At 37.5% G+C, this 23,955-nt stretch overlaps 1 protein-coding gene across 2 annotated transcripts in view; it reads left to right on the forward strand.

Annotated features, from left to right (window-relative positions):
* FAM171B (family with sequence similarity 171 member B) overlaps positions 1–23,955 on the forward strand; it is a 69,003-nt gene that overhangs the window by 623 nt on the left and 44,425 nt on the right. The gene's annotated exons all lie outside the window — the stretch shown is intronic.

Below are 23,955 nucleotides of genomic sequence, written 5' to 3' on the forward strand. Positions count from 1 at the left end.
GCGCGCGCGTGCACACACACATGCACACTCACACACACTCATACAATCACACACATGCACACTCACACACGCACTCTTCTGAAATCCCTTAGCATTCTGTTCTTTATCCTCTGCTCTCCCAGAGACTGAAAAATCAGGCAGTAGACACCCACCCACGCCTTTTCACCATCTCGCCTCGCCTGCTACATTTAAATTTAGAACTGGAGAAAGAAATCTTGATTTATTAATTATTTCTCTCTCTTCTTATCCCGGGAATGGTTTAAGTCGGTTTGCAAGAATGCCTCAGTATAATAAAATGAAACAAAATAAAATAGGAGTTTGTAATTGAAGGAAAGGAAAAAGGAGAAGGGGACAAATAGAGTCTGTAGTGATGGTAGTACACCAAAGCCTGCTCCCAGAGAGGGGCATCTCCGTACTTGTTAGTAGGACTTAATGAGGCAGATTCTTGACATTATTCAGTGCGGGTGAGGAAATATGATCTAGTAAATGTGGCTGTAACAGTCCCTCAGTTCCTGCCTGGTTCCCCTCCATTAAAGCTCCAGCGGTAAGCAAAAAGCTGGATTATCCATTTTAATAGCCTCTCCTCACCCCCCCACCCTAGTTCCCTTCCCTACTGTACATGCTGCCTGCTATTTAGAAAAGAATAAAGCCAGTTTTTTGGCGAGTAGGATTAGGTTTCTGCAAAACCAAAGTGAATTATATTATGACATTTTATTTTGTTTTAAAATCCTCCCTAGCAACATTATACAGGATGCTGAAAATGAGATTTTAAAGAGAGGAATCAGCATCTTATTTTGTGCTGCTTGCTCGTCATCAAAGAGCAATACTCAGGCATGCCTGCTGCAATTCATGACAGCCAGGATGATTTAATTTATCAGAGTGCTGTGAGCATAGGATGAAATTACCAGAGTGTGCCGGAAAGCATGTATTTCTGATACCCTCCTAAACCAATTAACACTCAAGGGCGGTAAAAGTCCTGAAAAGTATGCCATATGTGGTGATCTTCCTATACAACTGTTAAGTGCTAACAACACGGTTTGGGTGAGGCTGCTATTAGAAATGCTATTTGCTATATTTAAGGAAACTGGAGATAGGAAAGTGATTGAGAGCCTGTCTTCATTATGAGAGCGATTTCCTAGATTAACTATGAAACAAGTCTGAGAGAGTGTTGATGGTTTTTATTTCAGTTTATCTTTTTAGGAATATTAAATGGGTTTTAACTACTTTAATATAGAAGTATTGTGATGAGGGTCATGAATAACTGCAATAATACAAAACCTTTTGTATCTAGTGTGCAAATTAAAATATTTGCTTTTTAACATTTATGAGGGAACATTTTTGAGAAAAGTTGTTTGGGAAACTAGCAGTTTGTCTTATTTACCTATTAGATTAATTGAGAAAAAGGAACCACTCACTATCCTGAGTTGGATAGAGCCTGAAAAGTATCATGATTATTGCTTTTCCCTCAAAAGCTCCAACTCCCTAAACCAGTGGTAAATGAGAGCAATTCAATTGATTGCTATTTTAGTTACTGGAATATTGAATCATATAACGAAATACAACCTATGAAAAAATGAAGGTAAAATGTTCCTCTGAGGACTTTATGTTCTTTGTATTATACTGGTTGGTCTTCTTGCTTCACCTTTTGTTCCTCTGCTGTCTATTCTCCTCACATAGCTAGTTATCCTTTTAAAAATACTACATAGGATCAGTTCTGCTTGCAGTCCTCCAGCCACTTCCTATCTCTCTCACCGGATGCCCAGACCCTGAAAATGGCCTACAAAGGCCTGGAGCTGCTGTATGCCCCTCCCCCTCCCAGCTCCCAGAGCTCTGACCCTACTCACTCTACTGTAGCCACACTGGCTGTTTCTTCAGTTTGCAAAAGGGCACTGGTGTGGGGCATTGGCACCTGCCATTTTCTCTGCCTTGAATTCTGGAACGTCACATTCTTCAGGGTTGCTCAAACGTCAGAACAGAAGCTTTGCATGACCAGCTATATTAAATACTAAAATGCATGCTGTTTGGTACTGATTCTCCTTCATGGCACTTACCAACCTCAGCCCTTCTTAAAAGCCTATCTCCCCTTACTAGAATGTAAGCTCTAGGAGGGCACAAACTTTTTTTTGTGGTATTACATGAAATTATTATATATATTTCTAATACCTGGAAGAATACCTGGTACAGTAGTCACTCATCAGTTTGTTGAATGGATGAACGAACAAAAATAAACAAATGCCGGGATTAAGGATCAGTTTCACTTTCCAAGTATTTGTTGTTTAACATCTCATGTAATTTCTTCATTGGAATTTAGCAGAAGATATATGAAAATAAAGAAATGCTAGGTAGAAATATTTGTAAGTAGAGGTTATAAAGTATATAAAATTTTAAATCTTTAATTTTGGCTTATCAGTTTTTATCTTATGCTGACTATAGAGAACTGGTTGATAGCAATACTTGAGTCCACTTATTAGGTTCTGTCAGGATTTGTTACCCAAGTGCACTTATAATCCTCTTATGACCTGGGAGAGTATTAACATACCTTCAAATAGCTGTGATTGAGCCTGAGTTCATTTTTTGCCTCTGTATGGTGCTTCTGAGTCTTTGGACTCAGAAAATTATGTGAAAAACTATGGGACTTTTCTCAGGCAAAATTTAGAAAAATAGTTAGACACATTTAGTGACTGGTACATGGCTTACCTTACCCTTATCAATCTGTAGTGGAGAAATTGACCATTGGTCTTAGTATTTTCTGGATTTTGTTCTGAAAATTTGTCTCTATTGCTGATAAAAAAGAAAGTGAGGTTAAAAGAAGTTGAATATGAAATTGAAAAAATCAGGATGTTAGAAAGTAAATTTTCATTCTCATTCATTTATAATACAAAACACCACTTTGCAGAGTAGTAAGACGACTGAGGTTGAGATGTGTCAAATCAGTTGTTCTCTCCTGTGTATGCAGCAGCTCTTATTTCTCCATCTGCACCAGTATTTGTTAGAAATAAATATTTGAGGGACCAGGGAAGAATTTATCTGGGGCCTGGTGATAGCTGAGACAACCATATCATATTCGCTCAGAGGCCCATTAGAAGGGAAGCATGCTGGGGATGGAGGAGAGGGGAGCTAGAAGAAATAATGAGCTCCATTTCAAATTCTCCATGGGAAGTACAGACACAGGGGTCTCTGGATTTTTATAAATGTCTTTTGCATACAGAGAAAACTTAGGTATATTTTCATGGAATAAACATTTTGTATATTTCACTGATATGTATTTTTAAACTTTTTATTTTGGAAAATGTAAATACATAGAGAGTAAACATAATAGTATTTAAGAAGTCCGTAGCTCTCACCTGGCTTTAATAATGATTAAATTCTGCTGCAATTGTTTCACTCCTACCCTCTGTCCATTTCCACTATTTGGTATTTTTTTTTTTGTCTAGGGGAAGTAAAATGTACATACATTAAAATGTGCATACCTCAATTGTACTATTTTAGCAAGTAGATGTTCCCATGTAACTGTCACCCCTATCAAGATATAATATGTTTACATCACCCTGGAGAGTTCCCTCCTGCCTCCTTCTCAGGCCATCCCTGCCCTCAGAGATAACTACTCTTTTGATTGTTTTCATCACAGATTAATTTTGCATTTTCTAGAACTTCAGAAAATACAGTCATATGGCCTGTAGTCTTTTGTGTCTGTATATGCTTTAACTCAATCTGATTTCCATAGGTTTCATCCATATTGTTGTATGTTCAGTTGTGTTATTCCTTTTTACTGCTGAGCAGTATTCTGCTGTATGAATTATCCCATTTTGGTGTATCACTTCTTCTATTGATGGATATTTGGCTTATTTACAGTTTTAACTATTGCGGAGAGGTAGCTGGAATCTACCTCAGTTAATAAAATTTAATTACAAGTTAAGAAGTTTGATACAGAGTATTACTGTATACTTCTTATTAAATTCAAATAACTCGATTTAACAAATCTGGGTGAAATCTCCCATCCATGAAAACATTTATTTACTTTTTTCTGTCCAGTAAATTTGAAAATCAATAGAAGTGGGATTGGAAATTGACTGTTCTGTCTAAAGTACTCATGCTTTAAAGGCCATATTCCCAGATGGGGTAATTATGATTTCTTTCCAGGATTTTAATAACCAAAGAGAGCTATTTCTTGGTGTTGATTACCGGTTGAAAAACACATGCCTGTGTGTTGAATTAGAGACCAGTTTGTTTTAGTGGTGGTTTTTAGTGTTCTTAATGTGACTGAACAGAAACTACCAAATATTTTTCTGAAACAAAATTCTTCCCCAAATATGTAAATATTGAACTTGATGCTCTTTCAGTGTTCTGTCTGACTAGTTTAGCTGCAATATTGTCATTCATTCATGTGGCTTGGTGTGCTGTGTCTTAATTTCCTTTTGTCCAGATTGCCTTAGCTAGGAAATGGTTACAACATTTTCCATCTGCTATTGGTGAAAAGTATACTTTGGAGTATTTACCTGGAAAATTCTAGAACTATGAAAACTATGCATTGTAGTGAAATACAGCACAAGCTTAAGAAAACCTCTTCCGTTTGCTTTGAAGATTGTTTGGAGATGTCTCTTTAATTGGCCTTTTGTGAAAGCACAATCCATATGTCCAAAACATACCAGATTCTATGCCTTTTAAATTCTTTTTCTTTTATGACTGTCTCTGTCATCAAGAATGAAGCAGTATTCATAAATACTGTTGATGATGTCTGTGAGTATAAAGGCCAGTTCACCTGGGCCTGAAATGAGTGAGTGATTCATGTAGGGTAGAGGGTGTCAAGGAAATGGTAATCACTTCCATCATTGCTAGCATGTGGGATCTGCCTCAGTGACTTAGTGAACCAAGACTGAAATGCCTCAGCAATGTATTATACTTCTCTGAAACCTTCAGTTGATAATGCCTACCATGTTTAAAATTAATTTCATTATATGTGCATGAGATTTCAATATCTATTTAATGTGCATTTTTTTTCTTAAGTAGGTTTTTATAGCATAGCAATCTAGGGAATAATTTAAAATTAAAACATTGGCCAGTATTATCAGTTATTATACTTAGTTCAGTTTTGTTTCTATTCATTAAAGAAATGTTATTTATAAACTATATAGTTTTAGTTCACTTGTTAGCTCTGCTGAAATTTAGAACACTTACATAGTTAAGTCAATACCAAGTCCTATTTGTGGACCTAAATGCTAGCTGGGCTTTAGATGACCAGTTGGAAGTTGGTAGAAATGTCCAGCCTCACGTCAAGGCTCATGCTGTGAGGCCCTTGGCTTATCTATGGGTAAGTACTCTAGGGATGTAGAATTCCATATCTTTTGGCCTTTGTAAAATAAAATAGAACCACATTTGATGGTTTTATGCTCACCTACCTCTTCCACTGCTTTTTTGTAACACAAACAAAAACAGGATTGGTAGATGAATGATTTGGTTTTCCTGATGGGTTAACTATAACCCAGAGTTGAATAGAAGTTTCAGAGGTCCTGGATCTTATGACCCATTCCACTCATGCCTGCTCCCTTGTGTTTTCAACAAGGATATTAATTAAGCTGTCAAAATGTGGCTCCCTATTTAAATGGATTACATTTCTTCAAAACTTTAAACATGCTAGTGTTCTTTCATATTTCCATGAGTAGAGTTTGTTTATAAATGCCTGGATGACTGAAACAGGATTACCAAAAGAATATCCATTTACTATTAAAATGAAAGAAGGAGGCCATGCATTTTGTGTAAGGGGAAGCATGTCACCAAGAGTAATGAGTGTGTGGGATTTATTTAACTAGGTACAAGAACCAGGCACAGATCAATGATAAGAGTGTATCATGAAACAGGGATTATGATTAACTCAATTTGTGTACCTGAAGTTTTAAAATAACTATCTACTCATTTATATTTAATTAAATTGGTGTATTCCAAGTATTTGCATTTAAAGGCAAATAACCTCTTCATAAAGTATTCCCAAATTCCCCCCAAAATGTGAGGATTTTAATTTTACATTTGTGCTATTAGATTCCGGACTTTTAGCAGAAAAGCTGTAATATTTCCCAAAATTTAAATGTTTCTTTGTATTAACCAGAGTTTAACCCTCATTTATAATCATATGCAAGAAAAATATTCTTGTAGTAGCATATGAAACAATCTGATCTTCTAATGCTATTTATAATCAATGTCTAATATCAATTACAATATATAATAATAAAACAAAAGCTTCACTTTGCAGATTATAATAAGCCCTCTTGGAATCATAGGCTCTTGGAACAAGAATGAGGTAGAAATGACCTTCTCCTAAGTGCTTTGCTCTAGAAGTATTTGAAATGTATCAGATATAAGCTAGAACACATCCACCTCTTAAAAGAAATTGTGGTGCTACTTGGTGGTTTTTGTGTAATAAAATTGGTAGTTAAAGATAATTTTCCTTCATAGCAAGTAGGAGTACGATGAGTGAGCTCTTTTATAGTCTAAACTTCCCCTACCAACTGATTCAAATTTGTGAATGAGAAGAGTCAAAAGAATGTGTATTTTAAAATTGTTTCTCTACCATAGTATTTCAAATAGGGAAAAAGGCTTATGAATCAATAAAACCTGGTAAATGTAGGATGTAAAGATGTAGGAGGTGAAGACTGGAGGATTTTGAGAGAAGTGTAGAGGTTATATAAATGCTGTGAAAAGTATGAGGGGGTCACAAGAGTAATTTCACAGGAGTGGAAAGTCCTCACAGTTTGTGAATCTTTTTTTTTCCTTCTATATGTGTGAGGGACCAACTGTCGCCTGTTTTTGGTAAGGCACAGGTTCTAGGCAGCCAGTGGAAAGGCCGAGGGGAGGTTCATGAACTCCCTGTGAAATTAATTATAGGATCTCCAGTTATCCAGTGTTCAGAGTGCCTGTAGGATTTTTTTAAATTATCATTAATCTACAATTACATGAAGAACATTATGTTTACTAGGCTCCCCCCTTCACCAAGTCCCCCCCACATACCCCATTACAGTCACTGTCCATCAGCGTAGTAAGATGCTGTAGAATCACTACTTGTCTTCACTGTGTTGCACAGCCCTCCCCATGCCTCCCGCTACATTATACATGCAAATTGTAAAGCCGCCCTTTTTACCCCCCCTGCCCTTATCCCTCATTTCCCACCCATCCTCCCCAGTCCCTTTCCCTTTGGTAACTGTTAGTCCATTCTTGGGTTCTGTGATTCTGCTGCTGTTTTGTTCCTTCAGTTTTTCTTTGTTCTTATACTCCACATATGAGTGAAATCATTTGTTACTTGTCTTTCTCCGCCTGGCTTATTTCACTGAGCATAATACCCTCTAGCTCCATCCATGTTGTTGCAAATGGTAGGATTTGATTTCTTATGGCTGAATAATATTCCATTGTGTATATGTACCACATCTTCTTTATCCATTCATCTACTGATGGACACTTAGGTTGCTTCCATTTCTTGGCAATTGTAAATAGTGCTGCGATAAACATAGGGGTGCATCTGTCTTTTTCAAACTGGGCTGCTGCATTATTAGGTTAAATTCCTAGAAGTGGAATTCCTGGGTCAAATGGTATGTCTATTTTGAGCTTTTGGAGGAACCTCCATACTGCTTTGCACAATAGTTGAACTAATTTACATTCCCACCAACAGTGTAGGAGGGTTCCCTTTTCTCCACAACCTCGCTAACATTTGTTGTTTGTCTTTTGGATGGTGGCGATCCTTACTGGTGTGAGGTGATATCTCATTGTGGTTTTAATTTGCATTTCTCTGATAACTAGCGATGTGGAGCATCTTTTTGTGTGTCTGCTGGCCATCTGAATTTCCTCTTTGGAGAACTATCTGTTCAGCTCCTCTGCCCACTTTTTAATTGGATTGTTTGCTTTCTGTTTGTTGAGGTGCGTGAGCTCTTTATATATTTTGGATGTAAACCCTTTATCAGATCTGTCATTTATGAATATATTCTCCCATACTGTAGGGTACCTTTTTGTTCTATTGAACAAAAAGTGGGGAGAGTGGAATCCCTGTCTTATTCCCGATCTCAAAGGAAAAGCTTTCAGCCTCTCGCTGTTCAGTATGATGTTGGCTGTGGGTTTATCATATATGGCCTTTATTATGTTGAGGTACTTGCCCTCTATGCCCATTTTGCTGAGAGTTTTTATCATGAATGGATGTTGAATTTTGTCGAATGCCTTTTCAGCATCTATGGGGATGATCATGTGGTTTTTGTCCTTTTTGTTTATGTGGCGGATGATGTTGATGGATTTTCAAATGTTGTACCATCCTTGCATCCCTGGGATGAATCCCACTTGATCATGGTGTATGATCCTTTTGATGTATTTTTTAATTCGGTTTGCTAATATTTTGTTGAGTATTTTTGCATCTATGTTCATCAGGGATATTGGTCTGTAATTTTCTTTTTTGGTGGGGTCTTTGCCTGGTTTTGGTATTAGGGTGATGTTGGCTTCATAGAATCAGTTTGGGAGTATTCCCTCCTCTTCTATTTTTTGGAAAACTTTAAGGAGAATGGGTATTATGTCTTCTCTGTATGTCTGATAAAATTCCGAGGTAAATCCATCTGGCCTGGGCGTTTTGTTCCTAGGTAGTTTTTTGATTACCGCTTCAATTTCTTTGCTGGTAATTGGTTTGTTTAAATTTTGTGTTTCTTCCTTGGTCAGTCTTGGAAGGTTGTATTTTTCTAAGAAGTTTTCCATTTCTTCTAGGTTTTCCAGCTTATTAGCATATAGTTTTTCATAGTAGTCTCTAATAATTCTTTGTATTTCTATGGGGTCCTTTGTGATTTTTCCTTGTTTCTGATTCCGTTCATGTGTGCTGATTCTCTTTTTCTCTTAATAAGTCTGGCTAAAGGCTTATCTATTTTGTTTATTTTCTCAAAGAACCAGCTTTTGGTTTCTTTGATGCTTTTTCCATTGTTTTATTCTTCTCAATTTTATTTATTTCTTCTCTGATCTTTATTATGTCCCTCCTTTTGCTGACTTTAGGCCTCATTTGTTCTTCTTTTTCCAATTTTGATAATTGTGACATTAGACTATTCATTTGGGATTGTTCTTCCTTCTTTAAATATGCCTGGATTGCTATATACTTTACTTTTAAGACTGCTTTTGCTGCATCCCACAGAAGTTGGGGCTTTGTGTTGTTGTTGTCATTTGTTTCCATATATTGCTGGATCTCCATTTTAATTTGGTCATTGATTCACTGATTATTCAGGAGCATGTTGTTAAGCTTCCATGTGTGTTTGTGGGCCTTTTTGCTTTCTTTGTACAATTTAGTTATAGTTTTATACCTTTGTGGTCTGAAAAGTTGGTTGGTAGAATTTCAATCTTTTGGAATTTACTGAGGCTCTTTTTGTGGCCTAGTATGTGGTCTATTCTGGAGAATGTTCCATGTGCACTTGAGAAGAATGTGTATCCTGTTGCTTTTGGATGTAGAGTTCTGTAGATGTCTATTAGGTCCATCTGTTCTAGTGTGTTGTTCAATGCCTCTGTGTCCTTACTTATTTTCTGTCTGGTGGATCTATCCTTTGGAGTGAGTGGGGTGTTGAAGTCTCCTAAAATGAATGCATTGCATTCTATTTCCTCCTTTAGTTCTGTTACTATTTGTTTCACATATGCTGGTGCTCCTGCGTTGAGTGCGTATATATTTATAATGGTTATATCCTCTTGTTGGACTGATCCCTTTATCATTATGTAATGTCCTTCTTTATCTCTTGTTACTTTCTTTGTTTTAAAGTCTATTTTGTCTGATACTAGTATTGCAACACCTGCTTTTTTCTCCTGGTTGTTTGCACAGAATATGTTTTTCCATCCCTTGACTTTTAGTCTGTGCATGTCTTTGGGTTTGAGGTGGGTCTCTTATAAGCAGCATATAGATGGGTCTTGCTTTTTTATCCATTCTATTACTGTGTGTCTTTTGATTGGTGCATTCAGTCCATTTACATTTAGGGTGATTATTGAAAGATATGTACTTACTGCCATTGCAGGCTTTAGATTTGTGGTTACCAAAGGTTCAAGGTTAGCTTCTTTAGTATCTTACTGCCTAACTTAACTCGCTTATTGAGCTATTATAGACACTGTCTGGTGATTCTTTATTTCTCTCCCTTCTTATTCCTCCTCCTCCATTCTTTATATGTTGGGTGTTTGATTCTTTGTGTTTCCTTTAACTGCTTTTGTGGGTAGTTGATTTTATTTTTTGCCTTTAGTTAGTATTTGGTTGGTCTGCTTTCTTTGCTGTGATTTATTTTCTCTGGTGACATCTGTTTAGCCTTAGGAGTGCTCCCATCTAGAGCAGTCCCTCTAAAATACCCTGTAGAGGTGGTTTATGGGAGGCAAATTCCCTCAACTTTTGCTTGTCTGGGAATTGTTTAATCCCTCCTTCATATTTAAATGATAATTGTGCTGGATACAGTATTCTTGGTTCAAGATCCTTCTGTTTCATTGCATTAAGTATATCATGTCATTCCCTTCTGACCTGTAAGGTTTCTGTTGAGAAGTCTGATGATAGCCTGATGGGTTTTCCTTTGTAGGTGACCTTTTTTCCTCTCTCTAGCTACCTTCAAAACTCTGTCCTTGTCCTTGATCTTTTTTGCCATTTTAATGATCATGCCTCTTGGTGTTGTCCTCCTTCTGTCCCTTCTGTTGGGTGTTCTGTGTACTTCCGTGGTCTGATCGATTATTTCCTCCCCCAGTTTGGGGAAGTTTTCAGTAATTATTTCTTCAAAGACACTTTCTATCCCTTTTTCTCTCTTTTCTTCTTCTGGTACCCCTATAATGCAGATATTGTTCCATTTCGATGGGTCCCACAGTTCTCTTAATATTCTTTCATTCCTGGAGATCCTTTTATCTCTCTCTGCATCAGCTTCTCTGCAGTCCTTTTCTCTGGTTTCTATACCATCAGTGGCCTCTTGCATCTTATCCATTCTGCTTATAAATCCTTCCAGAGACTGTTTCATTTCTGTAATCTCCTTCCGGACATCATCCCTTAGCTCTTGCATATTTCTCTGCAGCTCCATCAGCATGGTTATGACCTTTATTTTGAATTCTTTTTCAGGGAGATTGGTTAGGTCTATCTCCCCAGATTCCTTCTCAGGGGCGGATGTCTGGGTTAGTCTGGTCTGTATCAAATTCTTCTGCCTTTTCATGACGAAAGAGGTAGTTGTGGGGAGGTGGTGTGTGTGTTGGCTGGGAGAATGTCCCTTCTTGCTGGTTTGTGGCCTTCCTCTCCTGGGAGGACGGCAACCCCTAGTGGCTTGTGCTGGGCTGCTGCGTGCACACAGGGTTTCTAGTTCTTGCCCAGCCGCTGTGAAAGGAGCTCTGCCCTGCCGCTGTGGGCGTGGCCAGCCTCAGGCTGCTTCTCCACTATGGCGGAGTGGGTTGGAGGGGAAACGTACAGGAGGCTGTTTATCTCTGTGAGGGGCCTCCGAGCTGCGCTGACGCCCAGGGTGTTAGGGCGCCCGGAGTTCTCTGGGATTCCCAGCTGCTGGGCTAAGTGTCCCAGGATGTTTCCATCCAGCTGTGGGGTCCCTGTCCCTTTAAGTCTTTCAAAAAGCACTTGTTTTTCTTTGTCCCAGGAGCTACGGCTTGCGGGAACCCACTCACAGGTTTTACTGTCCCATTTCCCTAGTATCCAGCATCCCATGCACTGTGTGTCTGCGCTCCGAGTTGGATGGCTAGGACTGGGTATTTAGCAGTCCTGGGCTCCCTCTCCCTCCCCGCTCCGACTCCTCTCCTCCTTGCCGGGAGCTGGGGTCAGGGGCGCTCGGGTCACGCTGGGCCACGGGTTGTATCTTACCCCCTTCACGCGCCGCTGAGTTCTCGCAGGTGTAGATGTAGCCTGGCTGTTGTCCTGTATCTCCTGGTCTCTCTTTTAGGGATAGTTGTATTTCCACTGCTCTTTTAGGGATAGGAGATTTCCACTGCTCTACTCACGCCACCATCTTGGCTCCGCCCACTCCTGTTTGTAGGATTTTCAAAGGAATCCTTGACCCCCAAAAGGTTAAGAAACCTTGCATGGTTGATTAGGCCTTTGTAAGTGGACTCTATAAGAAAAGAACAAAGATAACATTCAGACTCAAATACCATTTTTGTGTTTTCTTAACATGGGAGGTCTTTCTGTTACTGTGCACCTGTGATGTGGTGAATCAGTAGGCGTGACAGCAGCATGGCTGACCCTGCCAGAGGCTTTAGCCCTCAAAGGGCTGATGGCTTGGAAGGAGTGTCGCTTGTTCAGTTCTCATGTCCTTCGGCTTTTCCATTTCGTTTGTAGAATGGTTGCTAATTTGCAACAAATATCCTTTGATAAATCTCATGACTTTGAATTGTTTTATATCCAGGTTTCATTATATAATAAACTGGCAGGATACCTTATATCCAAAACAACCCTCTATTCAGAATTCTTTGACCATTAATCCAGAAACTCTAGCACCTTGGTGCTTGGTTATTCCACTGAAGGATAGGGTCCCTGAAATTAAGTTAATAATCTTCATAAAGGCTCTGCTGACTTTGTAAATCATCTAATCCCTCCTGGCCTGATTAGAAACCTCAGTCAGTCTTAGCAGGTGAGGACCTATCCTGCTGGTTGTTATTAATTCCCAAAGAAGGCATTTATAAAAACTTAAGCCTTTCCCCACCTGCTGAAACAAGATTAATCTTTGGTCTTTAGACAGTTTTGGGGTCAAAATAATAATAATACTAGAGCGAATAAGTCTGTCATTGAACTTGTTATTTTCATCACCAGTACTGTTCTGGGCTTTGGAATTGGTATCTTCTCTAAACTCATTGAAACACACACTTCTCTAGCTCACTTTTTTGATTCATGCCTCTTCTGGCTTCACTAACAACTGATTACATTGGAAAAGGTAGATTCTATAAAAGGAGTAGTAGGGTGAAGAATTTTTTTTGAGGAATAGCTTTATATTGCAGAATTTTCTTTCATGTGAAAATCAAAATGGAAAAATTCAAATTTGTATCAACACATTCTGATGTGCCAAAGATAAATAATAGCATGTGTTGTGACTTGGAAAGTTGCAGCCTCACATAACAGCATGGACCACAGACATGGAGGTACGAAAGACATAGGCATCCCGACAAACCCACGTCTTACAGTGACCATCGTGCTTTCTGTATGTGAGGACTGACTCACACACTGGAGCTCTGTGCAGGGACTATATGTGGGGGCCCTTCATGAACCTAGCAGCTTGGAGATGGGTACAACAAAGGCCACTGAAAATACAGTGACACAGTTTACTCTCCTTTCTTCCCTACCAGTATTCCTTATCAGTAATACAATATTGAGTCTTTGATATTGTCTTGCTTTTGTGTATTACATAAATTATATATCACATAATGTAATTATGCAATGACATATTTTAAAAAGTTATACTTAAGTTTTAATACTATAACCATAAAATGTTTGCTACTGTAATATATAGGTAATTAAAATACCTTATATAGACTAAAACATAAAAATAGAAAAAGTTTATTTTTCCACTTAATTTAACATTCTTTTTACTCTTTCCTCTCACAACGGGATCTCATCCACTCCAGTTATTCTAAATACCATCTATATGCTGAGACTACTTAGAGCTCACTCCTGAATACATCCACCAATTATTTTGACGTCTTTATGTGGATACAGCACAGGTGTTTCAGTTTAAACATGTCTAAAGCTGGACTTTTAATTTCCCACCACACCTTCCAGAATAAAAAAATCTTACTGTGTTTTTTCTTAACTATAGTCACCATACTGTATAGTACATCCCCAGAACTAATCTCTCTTACAACTGGAAATTGGTACTTTTTGACCACCTTCACTATTCATCCTTGCTTGCTGTTATTAAAAACCAGCGAAATGCCCCACTGGCCAAAGAAGGGGAGCCGAGGGTGCTGTTCTTGCCACCACCTCTGCCTTCCTCTGCATCTCGTCAATCACCAACTCCATAGTCTCTGCCAAGTATTACTCCTCTGTTGATTTTCTCTGCCTTCATTGTCCCTGCTCTAGCTCAGATTACTCCTTATGCTCTAGTTCAGGTTAGCATATTGAGTGGCCTCCTTATGTTCATACTTGATGCTCTAAAATTCGTACTTGCCAGGGTAACCATGGTGATCACCAGGAATGGCTATTAGATTTTTAACTACAAATGCTTAAGCCTGATCAAGCCTCCCATGACATCAAGAATCAAGTTGAAGATCTTAATGTGACGGATAAAGCTTTGCAGGATTTACCACTCCAGCCTCAGCTTCAACTTATCTCCCAACTATGCTCCAGCTCACTCTGCCTTGAGTCTGATGAGTTTTGTACATAAGGGCCTTTGTACAGTTGTTTCTCTGCTTACAGCATCTCCCTCACCCAACACACACATGTAACACTAACACATACACACACAAATAATGCACACATACTCATTCACTTGGCTTATTGCATTCAAACTTAAATTATTAGCTTAACTTCTTTTAAACAGGTTTTCTTTGACTTTCTAATTTGAGCTAGGTTCCTCTGTTATGTGCTCTCATAAGCCCTTTTTACCTGCAAGATCTGTAGTTGATCTGTAGCTGGGTACCTATTCTATTATTTCCACATTTGTCTTCTTGGGATTGAAAGCCGGTTGAGGCCAGGTGCAATAATTGTTTTGGTTGGGGCTATATTCCTGTATAAACGTTATTGAATGAATAAGTGAATGACTCCGTGTAGATAAATATTTGTGTAATTGAATCATCTTTCATCTCCAAGCTTGGGCTGGCTACTCTAGAGCATATATATATATGAAAAGGATATTATATAGGGAAAATGTTATAGGACTTCCAGAGTGAAGTGGCTGAAGTTTACACATTTTGGGTCAAGAGCAGTTCCTGCTTTGAAAAAAATATACAGGTATATCTGGTATTTGTTCAAATTCAACACTACCTATATTAGTTTTTATATAAGTTTGGAGATAACTTACAAGATTCCTATGGTGACTGATCTCATTCATTTTTTTTTCCTTTTTAAAAAACTCATTGAGTAAATACTACTTACCAGGCACTTCATCATCCCTGATTGCAGAGAACACCAGTGGGGACATAGATACAGCAGAAATGATAACAGAGGGTGGTAAGTGCTGTACAGTGTAGAGGACACTGTGGAAACACAGGTTTGGGAGGAGGTAATTTATATTGTTTCCTGTTAGAAAGAACATTTAAAGTGAGTTGCAAAGTGATGTAGAAAAGCAGAAGGAAATAATATATTTTCTTACTTTTGATTTAGATCTATTTTTTCTATTTCTTTCTGTGATAACAATATAATTGGGTTCCCCTCTATCTGTAGTAGTCTATAGAATTCTTTTTATTTCCTAATTTTATAACATCATTCCTTATTTTTAGAAAAGAAAAACATAATGTAGCTTCTTCTGCAGTGCCCATATTTCTTGAAGTCAGCAGACTGATGATGATGCAGTCCCTCATCCTGTGTACGCACCCGCCCTGGCCACCACAGTGTCTCTAGTATCCATTCCTTCTGTTTTATTTTCACATCCGGTTTCTCTGTCCATGGCCCCATTCCATTTGTTCAGACTGTTATAGTAATCTATTAGGTCTCCCTATTTTTTCCTCCCTGTAACTCACACCATACCCTTACTGCCTGTATCTTGAAACACTGCTTTCTTTTCTTAAGCTTTCATTATATTGTCATTAAAATTTGAAGTCTTCTGTCAGGCTTCTACTTCCTTCCAACTTCTTATAATGAATACTTTGAAATATGCTGACAAATTGAAATAGCATAATAGCCGCATATTGTCCACCAAGATGCAACCATTGTTAAAATTTCGTTATACTTGCTTTATCACTATTACTGTCTATCTTTCTATACACACATGGTATTGAAAAGCCAGTTGAGACTTAGTTGTATGCATCCTGACTTTACATTCCTGAAACTTGAGCATGCCTCTCTTAAGATCTGGGTAACTTTCAGTGGGCAAGTGATAAATTTTTTTGAAATGGTAAAACAATTATTAACAACTTTTTAATGAATATATAAAAATCAGTGAGGAAAAGGTATAGAACTTCAAATAACGAATGAATGCCTTATAGATTGTATGTGGCAAATTCTTAAGGTGTCAGCCGGGTTGTGGTAAGACTGAATTTTGTATAAAGCTAGCATTTTAGCTACGTGACTCTCCAAAATGAGAGGGTCTACCAGGCTTTCAATTTATTTTGCTCTTCAGTCATTTCTTACCAATCTAGGGTCATTTCGTCAACTTGTGTATGTAGCTTTGGTGATTGTCAAATACAGAATGTGTTTCTGTACCTCTCCTCCCCTTTCTTTTGGGTATGCTGTCCTTATCCGTCCATATTTGATGGTGCAAATGGTCAGATGTAAAACCTGGGAGTTACCAGTCCTGCACCCCACCATGTAGAGAAAGCCAGTAGCCTGTGCATGGAAAGGAAGAAGCCTATACACAGAGGTGGAGTTCCTGGTTCCAGTCATTCCCAAGAGCTGGCCAAATACTTGTCACCCCTGTGGTTTGCTTATAAAGCTTTTCCTTGTATTCCATGAATTGATACATCCCCATTTTTGTCTCAGCAAATCATGGTTAGATGTCTGGTCAACCAAAAAGCTTTAACAAGCTCGATATGTTATTTCCTACATTAAGCCCTAACTCCAAGCAAACTTTAAATCCATGGCCACTTTTCTCTCCCCAGGAGACTGCCCTATATAGCTCTGTCTTACCCATAACTCCAGCAGAAGTCAACCTAACTCTGCTTTCTCTGTGAAGCTTTTCCAATCCACAATTATTTCTCTCTTACTAGATCACTTAGAATCTCTATTTGGTGATTCAGTACATGATAATATGGTGTTTTAAAATAGTCCCTAATTGTTACTGGTGTGTTTATTTTGTCTCTGTCTTGAGCTTCTGAATTCCTTCAGAGTATAAATATATTCATTTACCCATTTTCACATCCCAGAATGTCTAATAGTAAGTGCTAGATTAAAAAAATGTTAATTCAGAACATGTTATAAAGAGAAATATCAAAGCAACTAAGTATCTTTTATTATTTATGTATTTCTTCCTTTTGTGTATTACAGTGCTGGATATAGCAGGCACCCCAAAAATACACCTTAGTTAAAAAATGTTTGTTCTTAGATTTGAGTTTGGGCAAATGCTGATGGTATTAAAATGAATTTGAATAATGCATGTGATGCTTTAAGATTGAGCACTGTCAATCATGATATTAATATACCAAAGTACCATTCTTAAAACTGGGGCACTTTTTAGAGTCATTTTCTTCCCCTATCCTATATTGTTTCCTTCCATTTCTACCTTTATTTTTTGTCTCTTGTTAACACTTAGTTTGTCCCTTTTTGGTCCATTATGATAACCTCATGCTTCTCACTCCTGCTCCCCTCCTTTTCTCACCTTCATTTCTCCCTTATTTCACACTGCTAATTTAGCTGTCCTTACAATTCCAAAGAAGAATCTTTTATCCTCAATATACTGCTCTAGGGGCTCTGACTTATAAAAACAAATTTATACAAGTAACTTATTCAGTCCTCAATAAGTTAAGTAGAAGTTCCTTTTGGCACAAAAAACATAGTAAATGTGGGCAGTCAGTAAACTCATTTCTTGGCACTTTAAAAAACTGGTTGACTAGCTTAGTATTGGTTCCTAATTGTAATGTTAGGGAGGAAGGGCCAGTGTGGCTGGTCTGCAGAGAATGTGAGGAGGCGGTTGTGGGATGGAGCTGTAAACAGAGGCAGGACTCTGTACAGATGGACAGGGTCCGACATCAGGTTCTGTGCACCCACAGATGCTTCTGTGGCTAATGTCTTTACAAATCATTCTAGGGCTGTGTGGTTTGGTGGCTAGAGAATGGGCTTTGGAGTTGGGCAACTGGAGTTCAAAGTCTACTCTGCCTCTTAGGAGTGCTCTTGGGCACAGACTTAAAATTTGACTTTCCCTGCTACAGAGATAATGAACCTTACCTTGTAGAATTATTAAGTATTAGCGTTGATATATATGGAATACCTAGAACTTAACAAATGCTTATCAATCACTTTTATTATTAAAGGTGATTTTTAGTAAATTAAATATTCCAGAAGTACAAATATTCTTGTCTTGATTTAGATTCTATGATATGTGAGTATGGGTTGAATAGGTAGACAGAAATGGTAACACTCCAGTTTTACAACTTTCTAGTGATGAATCTGGACTTGTTTGTTTTCATTTTTTAAAATTGTATTTTTGTAAATTGACTCTTAAAGGTGCCTAAGTGTTTCTGTAGTAAGAAATATTAAAACATACTGTGGAATAAAATTACTGTTTTTCTTTTAAAACAACCTAGAAACAACATGTCTTTGGAAAATTACCTAAACCAAGCAACCAAGAAAAATATGTTTAAAAAGCCAAAATTAGAATGAGGTAGGTATTCATATCTGAGCTTCATGTTTCACTGGTATATTGATTCCTTTTGTTTTGCAGAGAATACAGATTGGCTTTCGAGAGGCTGAATTCAAACAGTAGTTCTTATTATTTTTTTCTCTCCAGAAAATCTTAACATGAGCTAGAATATTCTCAGCATGCAAGTGAGCCAGTGAATATTGGCTGTGGTCCTTTGGAAAATTTTGTATTGAATGGATGGTGTTTCTTCTTTATGGAAAAAAATAAGAATATTTTGCAGCTCTCCTCCTTTCTCTGTGCTACCCTGGGCTTTGTGCTGGGGAGTATTATTTGTCCATTAAAATGATATGTTTTGAAACAGTCTCTTTAGAAAAGCATTCTGCCACAAAGCAAATGAAATCTTATTTTTTAATACATGCTGTTGCTGGGTTCTTGTTCATGAAGCCAAAGAATGAGCTTCATAAACACTCAAGGTAGGAGAGCAAGCTACAGGCTTTTATTTAGAGAGAAAGTGAAAGGAATTTCCTGCCTTGATTTCTCTCTGGGATACCGGTGTCTTGGTCTGGGAGCTTATCAAAAGGCTGACTGCCTAGCCCCCAAGGTGGGCTGAGGTATTGTCTGTTTGCTGAAGAATCCTGCCTCTTGAACTTCCTGGGTGTTAAAATGCAATCTTATCTTTAAGATGGAATTCTTCCTGCCTTTTACCATGTCGTCTACAGCTGGGTCTGCACGCTAAATTAGTTGCTCAGTTTGCAAAATAACCTCGTCAGATCTGAAGGAGGAAAGACAGTGCATAGGCCTGGGCCTTTTAGTATGTTAAAGTGAATCTTACACATGGTTACAAATGATTAGTATAATAAAACATGTGCTACTCTTCTTTATCTGGGGAACATTAACAGATTGCACTGAAAAATGATTCTAGAGCTTAATGTTTAACGTAGAGTTTTAGTAGGGGTGGTTTCCTTGCATGTAGTTACATTGCTCTGACTGCAAATATCCTGCCCTGCCCCCTCTGGAGGTCCTCACCCTACTCTGACTGCATCAATGGTCCCTGCCTCAGTGTTTCAGAAGAATAGTAAATACATTTCTCTCCACAGCAGAGAAGGGTATTAACATCCTAATGGAGGCAGCTGATTGATTAACACTGATTAGATCTACAAGAAGGTTGTTCTGTGAAATTCGAAGCTGACTGCATTCTCAAATTGGTATGGCAGTTGTACCTAACTAGTGTCTAGTGTTAACAGTATTCACAAGTAAACATTTTAAGCAGTTTTCCTTAAAAAATGGGATGAAAGAATGGAGTAGGATTATAAACTACACTTTCAGAGAAAAGTGTTAAGAAGTTATTTGCCATTTTTATTTCTGTAAGTAGGAAGCAGCAGAAAGTTATGAATTACAAAGGCCAAGTAGAATTAATCAGTTTACTAAAAAATTACTAGTCATGATATGGGTTGTGTTGAAGTTAAAGTAATAAACCAGATGAAAGTTTAGAAAGTTGTTAGGACAAAAATAGATTAGGTTTTGTCCACTTTAAGTTTAACTGAAAACAAAGGATTCAGCCATGTCAAATGATCTTTTTGCTCTGTATTTCTAGAGCCTGGCAAATGGCAGGAAGGCAGTATCATCTCTGGACTGTGTTGGGTTCACAGTAATAGCTTCCTGAATGGTTGAATCAACGGATAAATGTGTGCTGCTTCACTGGGTAGGTGGAATTGATTGACAGCTGTGGCAAAGGCTAATAAGGCAGCTGTGTTTAAATTGATGGCTGGCCAAATACAAGATCTGACTTTTATCTATCACTCAGTTCTTAATTTAGTGCAACTTATGCTATTCTCTCAGGCTTTGCCATAAGAAATAGAACTAGAAAACTTTACTTTAGAGGTAGTAATTTCTTAATTTATAAAGTCCAATAATTAAAAATCAAATAAGATATACTGAAATTCTAAGATGAACAGTTATTCAAACAGTGAAATAGAGAGATGGGCATGAAGTATAACACTCAAATTCAATGTAACAACTGCATTGAACACATTTACTCTGCAGAGTTTCTGACTATTTAAAGGAAGTGTGAAGAGCAAATTTTTTGCTCTCTGCTCTCAAGATACCTAATGTTTATAGGTGGAGAGGGCCTAAACATATATTAATATAATAATATAAGGCAAGATGTCATAATATGCCTATTAGAGTTTCAGAGTGCTGTGGGAACATGCCGGAAGGAGAGAGAAATTTGCAATTATTAAGGGACTGATTTCCTGACTGTTTATGGTTTAGTTACCTGCTTTTTGATCACCGCAGCTTTAGAATCTTCTTAAAAATGAGTGGCTGGAAATGAATAAGAATATTTTTGCTGATTGTTTCTAAAGGGAAGACTAGCTGGTAGAACTTAAAGCAGGAAACAGAAACTGAGATATTTTGGCTTATGTTTTTATATTTACTTAAATATTCACCTAGGAGTAGATTCCACCCTTCTATTCTGTGTTTATTTTTACAAATTTCATCATAATCATAAGATTCCAAACACACAGAAGTGTGTATAGTCTATACATAATGGACACCCTTGCACTCATCACTGAAAACAGATCAGCTTTTTGCTCTGCTTCAGATTCTCCCTCTATTGTAAGAAATAAAAGTTGAAGGTAGAATCAAGCCCCACTCTCATCCCTTTTCCCTCCTTACCCAGAATTAATCACTATCCTGAAATTGGTATCAGTTTTTCTGTTAAAAAAAAAATGTATGGACATATTATACATATCCTTTTATAGCTGATTTTTTTTTTCATTCTCATGATGTTTGGAGGACTTTCTTGTTGATAAGCCACACTGAGAGACAATGTGCGGTGATCCGTCCAGTAGGTGTCTTTTAGATGGTGTGTAAGAATTTATCCCGGCTTCATACAGAGAAATGGAATTGCCAAGTTACAAGGTGTGTACATGTTAGTGTTGCTAGGTTTGTTCAAATTGCTCTCAAAAATGGTCATACAATTTTCATTCTCCTGGTTATATATAGATAAATCCAATATTTTTTTCAAATTTTTCCTCTTCCACTTTCCTTTTCTGTCAGTTGTCTTTTTGTGAATGCATTGTCTGCTTTCCTCTTGGGTGTTTTTTCTTATGACTTCGTAGTTCTCTCTGTCTTTCAAATAGTAATCTTTGTTCTTTAAATGATTTACAGATTACTTTTTCCAGTGCCTAGCTTGTCTTTTAACATAGTCTTTTATAGAAAAGTTTTTTTATATTTTGCTGAAGCAAAATCTATTAATCATCATATTTATGTACTGGTTTAAGAATTACTTCCCTAATCTGATAGAATTTTTTAAAAACCCTCTGCTTAATTGTAAAAGTTTTTCTGTTCATACTTAAGTGTTTAATCCATCAGGAATTTATTTTTGTGTCAGATGTGAGAGCCATAAGATGAAATAACTTAAATCTTTTAAAAATCTTTCAAAACCTTACAAATTATCTTCTTTGTTCTTTTTATAGTTCTCAAAAGCTTCAAGAGATATATAAAATTTAAAGAGCGTCGATATTTTTTATTCAGTATGTACAATTAGTTGTGTTTGGTGCATCCTATTTATTTAAGTATGTATCCTATTTTCTTAAGTTATTTTATTTATGAAGTACTGTTGCTTTCAAAGCATTCAAAATGAAACCGATCTTTAAGGAAAATGACGTCCTGTCATCATTAGTATTTGTGTAAAAGATGCAGTTACTAAGCTTGGAAGATTGTTAGCAAAATTATTTTTTGATGTGGGAAATACTGTGTCCAGTATCTGCTAAGGCCTGAAACAGTATGCTGTGTGTCAAAGGCTGAGACCACCATTTGATATCTGAAACAAAACCCAAAATGCTGAATTTATAGCTTGCTTAATGATAAGGAGAGCCGTGCTTATCAGGCACAGTTCTTCTCAGGAGAGCAGGAACTTAGAAGTACTGAGTGCAGGACTTGGGGGACTTTCAGAGGTGTTGCTAGGATGACTTTAGCAGTAGAAGCTGGCTTCTCAGGTGAGACTTCTAGTCGGCATACAGCGGCACCATCGTCAGAGTGAGCGCGTTCCTGATTGGCTCATGTCCGGGAATGTCAGCAACTGATTGGTTGCCTTACAGAGGCGCACTCACTGAGGTAGGTTCTCAATGATTGGTTAAATAAGGTTCAAAGCGGTTCTTTGGTTCCAAAGCCGTATGTAGAACTGTCATATATTGATAAAGCATGTTTAAAGCCTGTTCTTGTGGCTGCCTATTCCATGGTGATAGAACAGTCTGTCTTGGGACCTCTTTTATTCTTACATGTATAATTTGTTTTCAGAGCCAACTGCTTTAGAAATTGCATTATTTTATAGCTGCTTCAGAGAAACTTGTATTCAGATTTGGGGGTGGAAAAAAGCAATGTTATCTCTTTCTGTAATAAATTTATCCCATATATAGCTTTGACACTGCTTGAGATAGGGAAAGTAATTACGTACAAGTATATCTAATGTTTCAGACTCCTCTGTAATGGCTGATGTCATATCATTGGATGAGTCCGTTTTTCTGCTTGAAAAACAGTGTCTTTAACTGCGCAGAACACTGTCTTCACTACTTTCTAGTAATGGGACCTTGAGCAATTTCCTTTTTGAATCCTGTTTACTTATTTTTAAATTGGAAAGAGTAATACTTAAAATGGGTTTATGGGACTTGAAATGTTAATATATACAAGACACTTAGAAACTAACTCAGGAGGCAAAAGTATTATTGATCCCAATGTTAACATTTTTTGTTTAGTAATGTTTATTGAGTACATAAAAATTATTTGAGTTAGACTTCTTTTTCTATCCAGTTCATTCCAGATAAGTTAAATGAAGGCTAAGATGTATAATTAAGATCTTTGCCTAACAGAAGTAATTAAAAACAAGTTTTTTTTCAATTTGGTAAGTCACAGTGGATTATTTATCAAATTTTCCTCAGACTTTTTAGTAAATATAATCCAAATCATGTTTATATAACTTGTCTTTCACACAAAGGTATTTAAAAAAATTTTTTTATATTTTGGTATCATTAATCTAAAATTACATGAGGAACATTATGTTTACTAGACTCCCCCCCTTCACCAAGTCCCCGCCACATACTCCATTAGTCACTGTCCATCAGCATAGTAAGATGCTGTAAAATCACTACTTGTCTTCTCTCTGTTGCACAGCCCTCCCCGTGCCCCCCACACACATTATACATGTTAATCGTAAGGCCCCCTTTCTTCTTCTTCCCCCTTTCTCTCTCCCTTCCCACCCATCCTCCCCAGTCCCTTTCCCTTTGGTAACTGTTAGTCCATTCTTGGGTTCTGTGATTCTGTTGCTGTTTTGTTCCTTCAGTTTTCCTTTGTTCTTTTATTCCACTTATTAGTGAAATCATTTGGTACTTGTCTTTCTCCGCCTGGCTTATTTCACTGAGCACAATACCCTCTAGCTCCATCCATGTTGTTGCAAATGGCAGGATCCGCTTTCTTCCCATGGCTGAATAACATTCCACCACGCACATGCACCACATCTTCTCCATCCATTCATCTACTGATGGACACCCAGGTTGCCTCCACCTCC

The sequence above is a fragment of the Manis pentadactyla genome, chromosome 6 (assembly GCF_030020395.1).
Source record: "Manis pentadactyla isolate mManPen7 chromosome 6, mManPen7.hap1, whole genome shotgun sequence".
NCBI lineage: Eukaryota > Metazoa > Chordata > Mammalia > Pholidota > Manidae > Manis > Manis pentadactyla.